The following is a 6,720-nucleotide window of genomic DNA, read 5'->3' on the forward strand; positions in this document are numbered from 1 at the left end:
GACAATAATCTTGGCAACCTCAGCCCTCAATCGTGAGAATATCGGAGTTGCATTTCAATCTTAATTATAATCCTTTTATTTTCGCTCTTTCCTTTGTACAAAATTTGTATATAAACCCCCTCCAACGATGAGAAAAGGGTTAGCAAATTGTTTTAGGATTATTATTGTAAGCTCTCATAGCAAATACAAAAGCAATGGACGTAAGCTCCAAGTATAACTCGTCGAACCACTTGAAAAACTCATTGTGTCGTTTACTTTATTGCATTTTTCCTTCACACATCAGTTCTGATCCTGCCAAGGTCGATCAGATCACTTTAGTTGATGTATTTTTGCTCCAACATGAATAAAGGAAAAGTATATAATAATGTTTTTGATATCTAAAGAACATAACATTGTATAGTGTAAAACTAGACTAAAAAATGGGCTTAAGATATTCTGTCTATGAATGGATTAAAGAAGGATAATGTGATGCAATAATGCTATAGACACCGATTACTGACACTGAATTTTTGTACTGACATACGTGGCATCCGAGTCAGAGGCATCCATGTTGGACACTAACACGTCTTCCGTGAATGAACAATCATCTAATAATCATGGACGCTCGTCCATATTTGATGGATGACGGTTCATTACATATGGACTCCCATCCATCAATATGGTGCAAAAATAACAATGGATTCTTATTGGCATGCTGTCGTAGGCACCCAGAATTAAAACCTTCCGAACCTAACTACTGAACTGTAAGTAGGGTAAGCAAGGGTCGATCCCACGAAGAGTGTCTAGCTGAATTTTCTTTGATGTGAAAAAGGCTGGGGGGTTTGTGTAAAAACAGAAAATAATCTCAGCAAAAAAAAAACAATTTAATTCGAATTCAATCAAAATGACGAACTTGGTCTCTGTCAACATCCACCATCGGAATCTTACAACTGATCATTGATGCAGAGATAATCAATTCACACATTGAATATTCACCGTTGGAACTAATTTCCTATCTCTCATTAATTGTAATTAATCAGGAAACAAGCGATCCTAATTAATCTTACCCCTAAACAACCCTAGACAAGCGCTCAAGATTTAATCTAGTGGCAGCCTTAAGAATTAGAGAGATCGATGAAGCTAAACAACACAAACACAAGCGGTTGTATTTAATTTAGTTGAATGTTCTTCGTAAGGTTACTAATTCCTGACGCAGCAAATTACTAACCCTAATTGCTTCACAAGTTGGAGGGATCAAACAATTACGGATTTGATATCAAACTTAGCAGTAGATTTCAACAAATAATACACTAGTAGGCCTCCTAGTAATTAAATGCATCAATCATGAAAATATGCACAGAATAACATTCAATACTCAAACACGAAAATTGAACACTAAAATAACATAGATTAGATCTCACAGTTGGTTGATTCCGAGGTCTCCGTTTTCGACGACCAAGTTACAAAAGTTTTAGCCGCTCATGGCCATCAACCAAAAACTCAAAAAGAAAGAAAAATTCCAGAGAAGAGAAGAGAGAGAGGCGTGGTCCCTTAAAACCTAATCTGATCTCCCTTTTAAAATCCAATTTTAGAATTCGAATCCCACTCAATCTCCTAAAAGAAATATTCTCCTATCCTAAAATAACATTAATCCTAATTTAATTCTAATTGGAAATAAAATAAAATAGAGTCCTAATAAAATAGGAAAGTGGTGTTTCCAGCTGTAATTTTCGTGCAGCATGTATGTCTTCAAAACGTGCAATAATAGACTGACTTGCATAACAAGTCAGAACGCTCCAGGACGTCGGCAATGCAGGTGCGTCAACTTCAAGCTCGATTAAAACCTTTATTCAGCCAGTATCTCTAAAAACTCAAAACATGAAAGTTGTAGATCTCTTTCTTAGCGTTCCACAGCATTTTGAATCATCTCAATCGGAGCTCGGATGAGAGAATTATGCCCAGAATACGAAGCAGTGGCGAAACTGTCCGAATTCCCCTAATTAATTCCGTTTTTCAATTAACACCTCCATTTGCTTCCTAAACCAAAATAAAGTAATAATGAGTACAATTAGGAAACAAATACATATAAAAGACTAAACATTAAGGGGGTTAAATATGACATTTTGTATTCCCATCACTTATCCATATTATATGGACCGGCATCCATTGTCCATAAATTTTTTAAAGACCAAGCACGGACATCTGTCTATAGGTCTCACTTTCCAATTGATCGAATTAGCCTCCTCTCTTTTGAAAAGAAAAAGGTAAAGTTAGAGAACTATTGGTTCCATTATCACAAGTTCCACTAGCAAATGTGCAAAATCTGTTAGGAAGAAGAAGGTCTCATGAAACTCACAGGGACCCCAATGGCCATTACCAAACATTAGAAAAGACTCAACATAATCTTCTGTTAAATGTGTGGAATGGAGTGAAATATTTTATCTTCTCAATAACATTATCAATCCCAGCACTACAGCTTATACCATCTTTAAATTGTCCGGATCCTCTTTAGGATCATTCATTATTAGTTCATCTGTAATTGCAATCACCTGCAACAATGGATTTGAGCACAAACGAAGAAGTAGCGCATGAGTATCTTCCATATTTTCGTGCTTACAAAGATGGACGTGTGGAGAGATTCTTTGGCTCAGATAGAGTTCCTACATATTGATGGTTCTTAGAATGGTGTCTGCTCCAAAGATGTTGTCATTGTTTCAGAAACTGGTCTCTCAACACGTATTTTTATCCCAACAGGCGTAACTAAACCAGGCCAAAGATTGCATCTCATGGTTTTCTATCACGGTGGAGGCTTCTTCATGGGCACACCCTTTTGTTCCATTTGTAACAACTTTGTATTGTCTCTAGTTGCCAAGGCTAATGCCATCGTTGTCTCCCTCGATTACAGATTAACCCCATAACACTATGTCCCTATAGCTTACGAAGATTCATGGGCTGCACTTAAGTGGGTGGCTTCTCATTGCAATGGTGAAGGCCCTAAAGCTTGGCTAAACAACTACGCTGATTTTCACTGAGTTTTTTCTAGCTGGGGATAGCGCTGGAGGCAACATGGCCATCCAAGCAAGCGTTGAAGACTTAAATGGAGTGAAGTTGTTAGGAATTTGCTTGGACTTTTAAAAATTTATGGACAGGCGTCCATTCTAGGTGGACACTCGTCTGTAGAAAATGGACTCCCGTCCATATAATATGAATAGGAGTCCATTGTTATTTTCGTGCCAAATTGATGGACGGGAGTCCATTTGTAATGAACGACCATCCATCAAATATGAACGAGCGTCCATGATTGTTGGATGGCCGTTCATTCACGAGCAGGGGCGGACCCAGCCCCTTGGAGGGTAGGCCACATTTTAGAAAAAAATTATTTATAGTCACATAAAAAAATTCTATTAATAAATATATATCTAGGCGTATCTTTAAATTTAAAAAAAAAAATGAGAAATATTATACATATATCCAAACTCATAAAAAAAACTTGTTATTAATATATATATTCCACGCCTACATCATCTTAAAAGTTTTAAACTCTCTCCACTTTTTTCTACGTCCATCTGTTTTTTATGATTTTATCTCTAAAATTTTTTATTCTCTCATTCTCTCTTTCACTTTCTTTATGTTATTCGTTTTTAAAACTTTTGAAGATTGAAATTGTTAAAACTTTCACTCATTAAGGTGCCACAATTAATTTCGTTTTCCGTTTTGTCAATTTTAGGTATATTATATATGTGTATTACTCATTTCATTTTAGTTTATTTTAGGGTTGAATCATGCTAATTTTTTGGAGGTTTTTATTCTAATTTGATGGAAAAAGTCATGAATCTTGTGAGTTTATTTTGTGTTTTGTGCTTAAGAATGTTCCTGCTTTCTCAAATTAAACCTTAACTATATTTTACTGAACGTTCACCCACCATTTTCATATATTTCAAACGTCACCGTTTAGCTGCTCAAAATTATTAGAGAAATTTGAGTTATTATCTATGTTTATATTAAGAAAATTTTCCCTTTTTTTATTAATTCATATTAAAAGTCAAGGCAACATTGAGTTAATTTAAGTTTTGGTTAACTTTAGCATAGACTAGACCTGATCAAAATCATGAAAATTTATATTATAATCTTTAAAAAAAAAAAAAAGGGGGAAATAAGAAATTTGAGTAGAACATTTTTGGTGGATTGTAATTATTGTAAACTCTATTAATTATATTGGATTTAAGTAGATCGTTAGATTCCCGTAGTCTTTTGTTTTCTTTAATTGAAAAGGTTTTTCCACGTAAAAATTTTCTTGTGTTTCCTCGTGAATTGAATGTTATTTTCAACATAATTTACTCAAGGTTTTGCTTCTCATAGATTTATTCAAGTGGTAAAGTATCCTATTGTTGCATTATTTTCTTTCATATTATTGATATTATATTATTTCTTTTGCTTAAGGTTTGTTGATTTTTTTAAAATTTTCACTTGTTGTTTAAGAAACAATGGCAGAGCCACGGAGGTCCCTCTTCGACACAAATCATGGGTCCGCCACTGTTCACAGAAGACATGTTAGTGTTTAACGTGACCATCTTTGACTCGGATGCCACATACATTAGTATAAAAATTCAGTGTCCGTAGCATTATTGACCACGTACATTAGTATAAAAATTCAGTGTCCGTAGCATTATTGAATATGATGAGAGGGGTGATTGTGTACTGGTATTATTTTAAATAGATTAGAATACTTATAATTTTTTAAAGTTAATTCGGTGATTGGACGCGAGTATGTGACTAGTTGGTACCTCAAGTCCACTGCGCGGCAACTTCCGATTAGAGGGCGTAGAATATGATTCATGCTATGGGGTTTGTGTAGGGTTGGCTTGCGTCAAATTTGTAGGGGATGCCAGAGGTGGTGCAAAGATTCAAGGTGAACTCCATTAGTTCTTGGCAACAATTCTCCTCACTGTACTTACAACAATTCTAAGTGATGAGATAGTTCGCAATGCCACTCAGCTATTTAAACAACATTCATCAGAGAGAGACGAAACATTGACCTTGATCAAATAAGGTTTCAGACGAGCAGGCAAAGGTTTGCGAATGCACCTAAAGATTCAATCTAGACTTGCTAATCATGGCCATCAGGCTGCAAACGGAACTGTGGAAAGAGCTGCAAAGTGAAGACCATGTGAGCTTGGCAAAATTTTATTAGATGACTGCCAAACATTAGCAAGTGAAGCTCGCTAGTTCCCTAGCCAAAGCTTACCACGAAGAGCCCCAAACATGCAACAAGATTCTCATCAGATAAATGAAAGGGCCAATACCGCAATGACCGGAACAGTAACAGTTCCAAAAGAGGCAGAAGACAGAAATCAGGGGGAAAGGCAACCTTTCCCGTGGTATGCAGAATACACCCCCCTCACTCAGCCAAGCTCATATATATGAAGTCTCCCGTAAGGCTAAGAGATTACCCGCTCTGAAAGAGAAGGAGCTTTGGGTAGAAGAGATGGCAAAGTATTGTCAATACCACTGGAACATTGGCAAAATACCAACGAGTGTCAGGCTTTAAAGGACACCATTGAGGATTTGATTCCAAGGGGCCACCTAAAAGAGTTTGTTAAGGAGGTGTCAGCTTATAAAAATACCGCGAGCAGAATAACCAAATCTCTCCTGCCTAGCCATGCCACAATGAAGTTTTAGTAGACATGATCTACGGGTGTCCTGACATTGTAGGCAGCTTAAGGCGCTCTCACGAGGAATATGCTCGAGAGGCCAACAGACTCTGTCCCCTAAGTAATGAGCTGTGAACAAAAGCCACTGAAGCACCCAGGCAAAGAGTGAGGTGGTAGGATTCATAGTGGAGAATGTGAATAATCTCCTCGCCTAATCATGATGCAATTATAATCACAGAAAGATCGCAACATCAAAGTACTAAGGGTGATGGTCGATAATGACAGTGCAGCAAACATCATTTTCTTGGAGCCTTATGAGAAATGAGATCATAAAGCGAATCTAAAGGTGTGTCCATTGCTGCTTTATGGACTCACAGGGCTTAGCCTGGTCCCCAAAGGAATAATCGCACTACCCGTACCTTAGGCACAGAACCAATGATCAGGACGGGGATGAATGATTCTTGGTGGTGGACTGCTGACCACTCAATGTCATCCTTGGAAAACCGATCCTGGATAGTCTGAGTGCAGTCACTTTAGTACGCTACCAAGCAATGATTGTCTCGACTCCAGGTAAGGTCGCGACAATTAGAAGCTACAGAAATAAATCTCGAGAATGTTATAGTTGGGTCATTAATGTTGCACTAAAAAGGCCACTACTAAGAACCATGGTCATTGTAGAGTTCGAACCAAACTTCGAACCTTTGAGACACCATGATCCTTGCATCCATAAAAAAGACTTGCGGTAGGGCCAATAGAAGAGCTGTGAGAAGTATCAATTAGCGAGAAGACCTAACTCCTGTGTTAAAAATTGGCAACAGTTTGACCACAGAGCTGGTCATAGTTTGTGGGTTTCCTAAAGAAAAACCTTGACGTTCGCATGGGTACGCGCAAATATAGTGGGGATCAGGCTTTGAGCTAATATGCCACAGGTTGAACGTCCACCTAGCAGTTTGACCAATCAGACAAAAGAAAGATCTGTGGATGCAAAGCGCTCCAATGCCACTCAAAGATCAAGTTGACAAACTCTCGAAGATCAACTTCATCAGAAAGTGAAACACCTAGACTGGGTCACCAACAGTCTTGGTAAAAA

The 6,720-nt window shown here is 37.5% G+C and overlaps 1 pseudogene; it reads left to right on the top strand.

Annotated features, from left to right (window-relative positions):
- Nucleotides 1–2,536: 2,536 nt before the first annotated feature.
- Nucleotides 2,537–3,114, top strand: LOC116118877 (annotated as a pseudogene).
- Nucleotides 3,115–6,720: the final 3,606 nt, after the last annotated feature.

The sequence above is a fragment of the Pistacia vera genome, unplaced genomic scaffold (assembly GCF_008641045.1).
Source record: "Pistacia vera cultivar Batoury unplaced genomic scaffold, PisVer_v2 Contig861, whole genome shotgun sequence".
NCBI classification, from domain to species: domain Eukaryota; kingdom Viridiplantae; phylum Streptophyta; class Magnoliopsida; order Sapindales; family Anacardiaceae; genus Pistacia; species Pistacia vera.